The sequence below is a fragment of the Bidens hawaiensis genome, unplaced genomic scaffold, assembly GCF_021521415.1.
Source record: "Bidens hawaiensis isolate Kalapana, Puna unplaced genomic scaffold, B.hawaiensis_p1.1 tig00027138_1, whole genome shotgun sequence".
NCBI lineage: Eukaryota > Viridiplantae > Streptophyta > Magnoliopsida > Asterales > Asteraceae > Bidens > Bidens hawaiensis.
Window position 1 is genome coordinate 195449 of NW_027494387.1, and position 11819 is coordinate 207267.

The 11819-nt window shown below is 47.1% G+C and overlaps 1 pseudogene; it reads left to right on the top strand.

The window, feature by feature from the left end:
- Positions 1-591: 591 nt before the first annotated feature.
- On the top strand, positions 592-11255 carry LOC143574908 (WD repeat-containing protein 26 homolog; annotated as a pseudogene).
- The last annotated feature ends 564 nt before the right edge of the window (positions 11256-11819 follow it).

The window sequence follows — 11819 nt, forward strand, 5'->3', positions numbered from 1 at the left end:
TGCATATAATAATAATAATAATAATAATAATAATAATAATAATAATAATAATAATAATAATAATAATAATAATAAATTACAAACAAAATTAGGAAATTCCCATCAGACAAATTACAAATGAATTAGAGGTAGAGGTAGAGGGGATGATAAATATGACGTCAGAGCTTACGTTCGACGGATTAAACCCTCTCCATATGTGACCTTGATTCCTTCTTTGCCCCAGTTTCAGGGTTTTAGAATAATATAATTGGGGAAAGGAGTTACCGGAGAAGGCAAATGTTTTAATGACCCATTTAGGGTTGCCGGAGTCTAAAATATGTGGGATGCAGAAGATGTTCCATTTATCCTCCATGGCGGGGACGGAAGGAAGTTGTCGCCCAAGAAGAAGAATAAAATATTATTATATTAATATGTGTGTTCCAATAACAAATCTTCACCTTTTGCTTATAGCCCTCCACTAACTTCTTTTATTCATTTCATTTAGACACCATATCTTGATTCTTTATACAAATTCCTTCTAATAAGAGGTTTTTATATTATTCCAATTCATCTGTTAATTTTCAATTTGTGTATGGACTGATTATCCAGTTCATGGGAGGTGTTAAGGGTTCTGACCTACCATCAAAACGTAGAAAACTAGGATCATCGGGTACCTATTATTATTCATCAATGGATGATGATGATTCAGTTGATTCAATCGGGTCTATGGGAATCAAGAAAGTTGAATTCGTTAGATTAATAGCTGAGTCTTTACATTCTCTTGGGTACCCGAACACAACCGCGTGTCTCGAGAAAGAATCCGACATTTTGTTTTCGTCACCCGTGGTTTCCGAATTCATCCAACATGTTCTTGATGGGAATTGGGATGCGGGTTTGAGTTCGTTGCGAAAACTTTCGGTTCTAGATGAATCGGTTGGTAAGTCGGTGTCTTTCGTTATACTAGAACACAAGTTTATAGAATTTTTGAATGATGATAAGTTGCTTGATGCTTTAAGAACATTGTGAACCGAGATATCGCCTCTTTCCATTGATAAGAATCAAACGAGGGTTTGTGAGCTTTCTGAAGAGGTAGGTCCCAGCAGAGCCCAGTTGGACCCGCAAGACTCACCTTGAAGAGGGACGTCTGCGCAGAAACCAACTGGATCAGCAGGACCAACCATGCTCAGAGACGTGACGTCCTTACGCGCAGTACGCAAGCTGTTCCCGCAGGAAATGCCTCCCAATGGTGAAGGACTCTGCCTGTTCCCGCAGCTGCAGATACAAGCCATCAGGGAAGGCCACCCGCGCAGCAAGGCTACACGCACAAGGCACTTAGCTCTCAATCACTCAGTGTCACCTGAAGGAATGAGCAAAGCCGGGGTCAATCCCGCACAAGGGCGGGAGGGGGAATACTCCCGCCCAAATAAGCCAGTCCGTACGATACGGGAAGATCTTCTGTACTGTACCTGACGAGGTATGGGCAAAAGATCTGACTAAAGATACGACAGCTTATTGACAACAGTATGGCGAGCAGCATGCTCCTGTACTGTATGTCACTATTAGCCGCTGCCTACTCACCAACTCCTGTCATACCACGTGCATAGCCGGCAGTTGGTGGAAAAGGAATAGTACACAGCAGGCCTGGTCACTATCAGCCGCTGCCTACCCACCAACTACCAGCAGGGCACGTGCGTAGGACACTGTTGGTGGAACAGGAATACTATTGCAGCCGGCCACACCTCCTTGGAAACCTACCTTCGGCTATAAATACCACAAATGGTATGACCATCTCATCTCATCATATCTCATCATATTATACCTGATATCTGCTCTAGCAATCTCTTAATATACATTTATATTTAAAGAGCAATCTAGTCTGATTCTCACGCCGGAGGGTGGTCACAAGGAGGAACCCCCCCTTCTCAGTGACAAGCTCACGGTGTCTGTTTTGCAGGTTATCAGAAGAACCATCTTTACCGGGTCTAACCCCTCGTGGGAAACATCTATCTAACCCCCAGGTTACCCGTAATCTGCCAAGGGTCCGGTTAGTGTTTCTTCATTGGCGCCATCCGTGCATAAAGCTAGAACTTCATTTTTCCCCAGTTTTTTCAAACTTCTGGAAAGATGGTTAAAGAAACTCCGGTAACCACAACCCCAGCTACTGGGGGGAATACCGGCTACACAGTCTTTACAAACACTACCCCGGTTACCCAAGCCGGGGCAAGTGAAGTAAATTTTACGACCACTACCCCAGTTACCCAAGCTGGGGCAAGTGCAGTAAATAATCGCTCACTGGGAATCACCGATACCCAGTTAGAGAAACGAACAAGACTCCCCCGCCAAACACTCGATGAAGTTAAGGCATGGGCGGAGGCACGTCAAAAGGAATTCCAAGCTGAGTTGGACGAACGCTTGCGTTCCGTCCAACAGGCTGACGAATTCGAAAAATTCTGGGACGATGACTCGGAGGAATCCGACTCCGACGCGAACCCTCGCCATAGGGCAAAAGGGAAGCGTAAGGAAACGGACTCCCAACCGAGAAGGCATTTTGGAGAAGCCTTCAAACCAAAAAACACAAGTGGAAGTCCACGTGACTTCTCCAAAACATTCAGACCAAACTTTGCAAATGCGGGAACGTCCAAATTTGCAAGGGACATTGCAGAAGCAATTGCCCCAAAAAGTGCCAAACAAATGTCCAGCATAGGCACATATGATGGTATATCCGACCCAGATGATCATTTGAACAGATTCATAGCGGGGGCAACCGTCAGTAGTTTGACGGAACCTACGTGGTGTTACATGTTCCAGATGACGCTTGTCGGGGCTGCTAGAGCGTGGTTCGATCGTCTACCGGTCAACCACATCTACGACTGGGCAGACTTCCAACAGAAGTTTAGCCAACACTTCAGCCAGCAAAGAAAGTATACCGAGGAGCAATGGACAATCCTCAAATGCATTCGAGAAGAAGATGAATCTTTGCTAGACTTCATCACTCGCTTCAACTCGAAGAAGCTAAGTCTGGGTAACATTAGCGAAGATCTTGTTCGCGCTGCTTTTATTCAGGGCGCGAACGACCCAGAGCTCATCCGCACCTTAACAGGTAAAGATGGTATGCCATCCACATGGGATGCCATCATGACAACAGCTAAACGCTTTGCGGAAACGGAGAAGCAACTGGGTAGAGATCTCCCACAGAGCACAAACCTCTACACCCAGAAAACAAGAGAAGACAACGTCCTTACCGCCCGATTAAACAAAAAGCGGAAGCTAGGCATTTGGCAGTCAAGGGTAAACTTTGACACCTCATCCGGCTTGCAACATCGGTTAGGCGGAAGGGATAATGTACAGTCAAACCAGAACAGATGGACGCCGCTCACCAAAAGCGTCACCGAGATATTCGCCACTGAGGAGCTTCCATGGCCAAAGCCTCCAATAATCCGACATCGTCACAATGCCGATCGGAGCAAATACTGTGACTTTCACAGGACAAAAGGCCACAACACTGAAGAATGCATAGACGTAAAAGACATGGTCGAAGCATTTGTCAGAGATGGGACGCTCGCACACCTCGTGGCGCAATGAACGCTGAGCAGGCTGATGCGTGTAGAACCCCAGCTGGGGAAAACACGAATAAAATTCCAGCTTCAATGTGGAGACTACATGCTGCGTAAAGAACGAGATCCCGAACCAGGTGCGTATCGGCTCGATGGCACTCCCATCCCAACAACATGGAAGGGAGCTCAATTACACAGCTTGCATGTAGATCAATTCCAAATTTGTAAAGAAAAGGCCAAGAGCCACTTCTAATGGAAATGATTCTCCCTAGAACATCGACGCTGATGATTTTACATTTATACTTTATGAACTATCAACACTGATGCCGGTTTTCACCGCATACGTAAGTGTGAAAGTCGTTGCATGGGGAAGGCGGCAAAACCCGCATAAACCCAAAAAACAGCAAAACTTCACGCAGGTCAGTTGAAGGGGAAAAGTTCAGATCTTACTAAATGAAAGTGCCGGTCTATCCGCATGAATCATGATAGAGGAAACTGAACACTAACCTATTAACAACCGCGCGTCGAACGGTTAATTTATTCAACACGGATATGCCGGTCTTCACCGCATAATTACGTGGAAAGTCATTGCGTGGGGAAGGCGGCAAAACCCGCATAAACCCAAAAAACGGCAAACCTTCACGCAGGTCAGTTGAAGGGGAAAAGTTCAGTCATCCTACTAAATGAAAGTGCCGGTCTATCCGCATGAATCATGAGAGGAAACTGAACACTAACCTATTGACAACCGCGCGTCGAACGGTTCAAAACAGAGAATTTCTAACAAAAGGATGAGGAAAACCTACACGCAGGTCAGATATAGGTAAAGTTTAGCCATCCTACTAAGTGCAAGTGACGGTCCTACCCGCACAATCACGAAAGAGGAAGCAAAACTTCAACCTATTATCTACCACGTTCAAAGGTTTACTTATCCTAAACACTTAGAAATTTCAAAAAAGATGAGGAAAACCTCCACGCAGGTCAGATGTAGGTAAAGTTTAGCCACCCTACTAAGTGCAAGTGACGGTCCTACCCGCACAATCACGAAAGAGGAAGCAAAACTTTAACCTATTATCTACCACGTTCAAAGGTTAACTTATTCTACACACTTGGAAAATTGCTAATTTAAACTAAAGTATGCAAGTCATATAACGTTTACAAAGCAAGGAATCCAATGAAAGTAGCGGTCTTACCCGCAAAAAGATTTATATTTCACAATGATTCATTACAATGGCCGGGTAACTACCCGCCTCCAAGAAAATAAATCTATACAAGCTAAATCTATCCTAGCAGTGGGAAGGGATCTTCAGGATCAGGCTTCAGGGCCACTTCCACTTGGACCAGCACCATCAGTAGATCGTGGCAGTTCAAGGAAAGCTTTAAGGATAGCTAACCCATCATCAGCAGAAGCAACTTGATTCACCTTCTCCACCACCGGATGCGGGAAGGCGGCGTACTGATTCACTGCTTGGTCGTAAACAGCTTCAGTATCAACATTGTACAAAGGGAAGTTGGAAGGCGGGATGCCTTTCTCAACGAACCCTAGACCAAGCAGGAAGCCGGCCTTTTCCCCATCCTCGTGAGAAGCGTTGAGGGCTGCGCTCATAGCATCATCATAAGAGGTCTCTGAGAAGACCCGATGCACAACCTACAAGAAAATATACAAGTATCAAAACCTTTTCTATCTACAAAGAAAAGCGTAAAGAAATGAAAAGCATACCTGAGACAACGCTTCTCGAAGAAGCCATTCTTTGGCAACCAGAGCTTCTTGGAGAGCAGCTTGAGCTTCGTTACGGGTGCGTTCGGCTTCACTCTTGTTGAGGTTGGCAAGCAACACTTCTTTAGCCGCAGCCTCTTCGACGCCCTTTAGCTTCCGCTCAGTAAGGTCAAGCACCCCCCTCTGGTCCAAGATCTCCTGGAGCTTTTTGGCGTCTTCCATCGCCAAGGCATCATGAGCCTGCTGGAGAGCCTCTAATTTGGCTTTAAGCTCTTCATTCTCCACGCGTAGAGGCTCAGCAACAGCTTCAGCCTTGGTGGCCCTCTCGGTTGCGTTCCTTGCAGTTTCCTTAGCCAGCCGAAGTTGTTCATTAACAGCTTGGGCAGCCTTGGAACGGGCCTCGAGTCGAGCCTGAACTTCAACCTCGAGGGCCTTGAAGGCCTTCTCCTTTTCCGCAGCCACTGCGGAAAGCCTTTGGTTCTCCTCCCGGATAGCCCGCGCCTGAGCCACTTCTTTAAGGCGAGCTGCTTTTAACTTGTCGTTTTCACGACAAAGCAGCTCGACGCACGGCTGCATCCGGGCCAGGAGAACCCGAAGCTCATTGGTTAGCCTACCCTCCTGGTAGCTAGCCATGGCTTCCCCCAACGCACCACTGGGAGCAGCGTGACGAGCCCATTCCACGCACTCCACAGGGGTGCGAAGGGTTGTTCCTCGGCGAATGTTCCATCGTGGAACATACACTTCATTGGAATCCGACACTGCAAAAAACATAAAGCAGTTAGGAAAAGATGATAAAAAAAAATATATATATATATATAATGGGCCAAAACAACCCTACGCACCTGTAGGGTCAATAACAGGCCGATAGCCGCCAAACCCATCACCTGAACCCAAGGGAAATCCATCCAAAAGGTCAGGCAGATGGGAAGGAGACAGAGATTGGCGAGAAGCCCCATGCATACCTGAAGGTTCGGCCGTCGTTGCCGATGACGGAGGCATGGTAGAAGCCGCCGCGGTCGCAGCCGCGGAATCCGCAGCAAAAGTAACCGCCGGCTCGGTGAAAGATGCGGTAAAAATAACACTCACAGCCGGCGGTGACGTCATCACAGCTAGAACAGTCGGCTCAAAGGAGTGAGCAACTGAACCAGCGGAAGCAGGCGCAGGCGCCTGGGTCGTCGCCTCAGGTAGGCTGACCAAGCCTACCGTCATTGGCGAAGTACTCCTCTGCGCTCCACCCTGGAATGCGTCAACATCCACGCCTGCGTAAAGAAGATAACTGTTAATGATAAGAGCTATGAAGTTAAAAGTAAAATTTGTACTTACGGGTTTTCTTGAGCCTGAAAGTACGGAGAGGCGGGGACGAACCCGATGGAGCCGGCCTCTTTGCGCCGCTCACCGTCGTCTTCTTGGGCTCTCCGGAGGTGACAGTCGCAGCCTCCGGAGCGGTGGTCTTATCACCACCGGGATTCCCCGCCACCTCTTCGCTCTCGGTCTCCGAATCAGACCGAGGCGCCGGATCGGCAGTGGAGGCCACTTTCTCCTTCCCATTCCCGCCGGCTGCCTTCTTCTTCCGCACCAACGGAGGACCATCTGCGGATTCCTCATCAGAACATACGATTAAAGGAATTCCAGCAGAGGTTTCAACATTGAGGGGTCGAGGGTCGAATAGCGCCTTACCTGGCCGCCTGACGCTAAGGATCTCGTGGCCTAGTGGATAGACCTCCACGAACCGATCCGCCGTTTGTTCTAGGATGGGCAACTCGTTCTCGTCTAGAGCGCGAGTACCCATCCGAGCGGGACCGTCAGCCTCCCGCGGGTTCAGGAGCGACTGCAAGTCGTTCCCCTCTGAAATAAACAGGAAAGAAGTTAGAAGAAATTCAGAATCAACAAAAAGAAACAAAGCATACCGTAAGGAACAGAGTTCGAACCGTATTCGAGGACGATTGGGATCTTATGCGCATCCGCATCCTTCCACACCCGGCTCATCCCCAACATCACCATCCCGGACTCCGCAAACCGGTAAACCGGAGATTGGACTCGGGATATCTTCGAAAACCATTCCGCCTCCTCGTAGTTGGAGGCGTGAAGGCTGGGAAGTGCTTGCCCGTTCTTAAATTTCATGGCAAGGGGGATGGCGCGAGCGGAGATGTAGAAGAACTCTCGCTTCCACGAGCGAAGACTGCGCTCGGTTGCGCAAATCTTCAAACCCTTAATCCGAGTTATCAACGTGTACCACCCCTGGATGCACCTCCAAGTGTAGAAGGTCATCAGGCGGTCAACATAGGGCTCAATGCCCAGAATCCGGCACACCCACTCGAAGTGCCGGATCTTGGCAATCGCCATCGGGTGCACCTCGGTCAGGTGCACACCGTGCCTCTCAAGGACACGGTAAACAAACTTTGTCAATGGGAACCTAAGATTCCCATAAACAAAGAATGCAGCATAAACCCCGATCTTGCCTCTGGGGGCATCATACACCGTCTGGTGGGGTTCAGGAAACTCAGGCTCGAGAGACTCAAGCATGAACTTCCTGACGATGTACTGATACAGATCGCCAGGCAGAGCACACTGGCACTCGCCAGCAGTACTCATGTCATCGGCTGTAGATTCGAGATCACGAGACGACATCTTGCAAAAAGTAAGAAAACGATTTCAAGAGAATGCTCGACTGAAAGATGAGTATTCGCCGAAAATCGTTCTTAAGATGAAGAGAAGAGTGAAAGTGTGGATTACAAAGAACCCTCTCCCCCTTTATATACTAATCGCAATTAATGCGATGAATTTAATGCGGAAGAGAGAGAAATTGAAGGTGCAATGAAACTATGACACGTGGCGAAAAGCAAGCTGGCAACAGCTGTTGAAAGGACGCGTACCATTAATTTCGCGGCCACGCGCCCGAAAATTCGCGCCCACGCGCCTGAAAAAGCGTCTGGAATGACCATGTACTGTCACGTCACCATAACTTCCTGCACGTTCTGACACAGTCAGAAGAAACCGTCGCACGACGTTTCAGAGGTTTGGACTGTTCTTATCCTTTCACTAACCTTTCGAATTTCAAAATTCAAAAAGATTCAAAAGTAAGCGGGAAAATACCCCTTAACTTGGCAACCAAGTAACCGTAAGACGGATGCGGGTACATTGTTAAGGCAAAACCCTTCACATACCTAGCACCCGCAGGGAATTGAAGCCAAGAGTAACTTGGCAACCAAGTAACCGTAAGACGGATGCGGGTACATTGTTAAGGCAAAACCCTTCACATACCTAGCACCCGCAGGGAATTGAAGCCAAGAGTAACTTGGCAACCAAGTAACCGTAAGACGGATGCGGGTACAGTGTTAAGGCAAAACCCTTCACATACCTAGCACCCGCAGGGAATTGACGCCAGGAATACCTTGGAAGTAAAGTAACCGTAAGACGAGCGCGGGTACAGTGTTAAGGCAAAACCCTTCACATACCTAGCGCTCCGCAGGGAATTGAAACCAAGAAGGATCTTCTGGGCAATGCTTGCGGAAACGGAAATAACATCCCCGCATAGCGGGAACGTCGAGAACTACATTGTTTGAAGCTCCAGGATGGAATTGGTGGTTTTAACATAATTGATCACTATGTTCAAAACTACCAAAACCTCATGGAGAATCCACACAAGTGGGACTCAGCGCTCCTGACTTGCGAGGAGGCTACAGACCTACCCGCATCATACCCAAAGATCAAGCAGGAAACTCAGGAATTTCTGCAAGTGACAAGGACTTCCGCGGGAAGAATCCCCATGGAAAACCTTAAAAAACCCTTTTCAAAACCCTTTGCTTAAGTCCAAAAGTTCACCTCACTTTATTAAACACTCATGAGAAGAACATTGGACTGGGGGGACTTGAAGAGGTAGGTCCCAGCAGAGCCCAGTTGGACCCGCAAGACTCACCTTGAAGAGGGACGTCTGCGCAGAAACCAACTGGATCAGCAGGACCAACCATGCTCAGAGACGTGACGTCCTTACGCGCAGTACGCAAGCTGTTCCCGCAGGAAATGCCTCCCAGTGGTGAAGGACTCTGCCTGTTCCCGCAGCTGCAGATACAAGCCATCAGGGAAGGCCACCCGCGCAGCAAGGCTACACGCACAAGGCACTTAGCTCTCAATCACTCAGTGTCACCTGAAGGAATGAGCAAAGCCGGGGTCAATCCCGCACAAGGGCGGGAGGGGGAATACTCCCGCCCAAATAAGCCAGTCCGTACGATACGGGAAGATCTTCTGTACTGTACCTGACGAGGTATGGGCAAAAGATCTGACTAAAGATACGACAGCTTATTGACAACAGTATGGCGAGCAGCATGCTCCTGTACTGTATGTCACTATTAGCCGCTGCCTACTCACCAACTCCTGTCATACCACGTGCATAGCCGGCAGTTGGTGGAAAAGGAATAGTACACAGCAGGCCTGGTCACTATCAGCCGCTGCCTACCCACCAACTACCAGCAGGGCACGTGCGTAGGACACTGTTGGTGGAACAGGAATACTATTGCAGCCGGCCACACCTCCTTGGAAACCTACCTTCGGCTATAAATACCACAAATGGTATAACCATCTCATCTCATCATATCTCATCATATTATACCTGATATCTGCTCTAGCAATCTCTTAATATACATTTATATTTAAAGAGCAATCTAGTCTGATTCTCACGCCGGAGGGTGGTCACAAGGAGGAACCCCCCCCCCCCCTTCTCAGTGACAAGCTCACGGTGTCTGTTTTGCAGGTTATCAGAAGAACCATCTTTACCGGGTCTAACCCCTCGTGGGAAACATCTATCTAACCCCCAGGTTACCCGTAATCTGCCAGGGGTCCGGTTAGTGTTTCTTCACTTTCGTTTTTATTGTTATGTTCTCGTGATGATGTTACTAAACCGAAGCCGAAATCAGAGGTCATTCTTGATTTGAAAAAGTTGTTTCCGCCAAATGTTGTTATCCCGCAGGGAAGATTGGTACGATTAGTAGAACAAGCTCTTGATTCGCAGCAAGATTCTTGTTCGTTTCATAATTCTGTACGGGTTGATTCGTTATTCAGTGATCATAATTGTGGAAGAACTCGAATTCCGTCTGAGACGTTACAGATTCTACAAGAACATCGAGATGAAGTCTGGTTTGTTCAGTTTTCAAATAATGGGAAATTCTTAGCTTCGTGTGGGAAAGACAAGTCGGCAATTATATGGGAAGTTAGTCTCGATGGCAGACTCGTTGTTAAGCATAGATTACTAGGGCATAGAGAACCGGTTTCGTGTGTTTGTTGGAGTCCGAGTGAAGATCGGATTCTGACATGTGGTGTAGAAGAGGTTGTGAGGTGTTGGGATGTTCAGTCTGGTGAATGTGTTGGTGTTTTTGATAAAACCGATCTTGGTATGGTATCGTGTAACTGGTCTCCGGATAGTCAAAGGGTGTTTACCGGATTTAACGATAAAAGCATTGTGATGTGGGATTTGGATGGGAACGAGTTGGAATCTTGGGGAGGTGAAAAGACGTTGAGGATATCAGATTTGCAGATTAAGAGTGACGGGAAGTTTATAATTTCGATTTGCAAGGAAAACATGATACTGATATTTGATCGAGAATTAGGGAAAGAAAGATTGATCACAGAGGATTATAACATTGTTTCGTTCTCATTATCTGGTGATAATAAGTTGTTGTTGGTTAGTTTGGTGAATCAATTAAGAAATACATCTTTGTAGTCTGGATGTGGATGTAAAGCTTTTGGTTAAATATAAAGGTCATAAATGTTCAAGATTTGTGGTTCGGGCTTGTTTTGGCGGGGTTGATCAAGCGTTTGTTGCTAGTGGGAGTGAAGACTCGCGGGTGTATGTGTGGCAGAGGGAAACAGGTGAGCTTTTAGAGACTTTAGGTGGTCATTCTGGAGCTGTGAACTGTACTAGCTGGAATCCGGTGAACCCGCATATGGTTGCATCGGCTAGTGATGATCGAACAATACGTATCTGGGGTTTCAAAGACCTCAACTTTACAGATTAAACTGTGGTTGAATGTTATGTTTCTGAATTTGCAGTTTTATTGAAAGTGTGTTTGTTTTGAGAAAACTGTTCATATCTTAAATCGGTTAAACAAGGCACTCCTTTGCTAACGAATCAATATGAGATCACTTTTAAAACTCACACAAACTATAAATCATGTGGAAAAAAAACTAAATTGTATTAAAATACCTATACATAGTTATGATTTTTTAACTTTTTTTGGATACCCGATACGAACTCACACTCGAGTCTTATTTAGCCCCTTCATACCAGGCTAAAAGTCCTATGATCAGTCAAATCTTTTAAGCGAGCGAAACGACGTTTGTAAGACTTTCACGGCTATCTCTTCATCATATCCACCACCACATCTAAAAACGTCAATCAACACCCACCACCGCTTCTTCCCACTTCTCCCGTGATCACTTTCATCCTCACCGCCTTCAGGTAGGTCTTCTGTAGCCTGCTGCCGGAGTTGCCTTTTCTTGATGTCACTCAACTCCATCTTAGTTGGAAACTTACCTGTCCCAAACCCGAACATAAACACCTGCCAGTTAGACTTCGACGG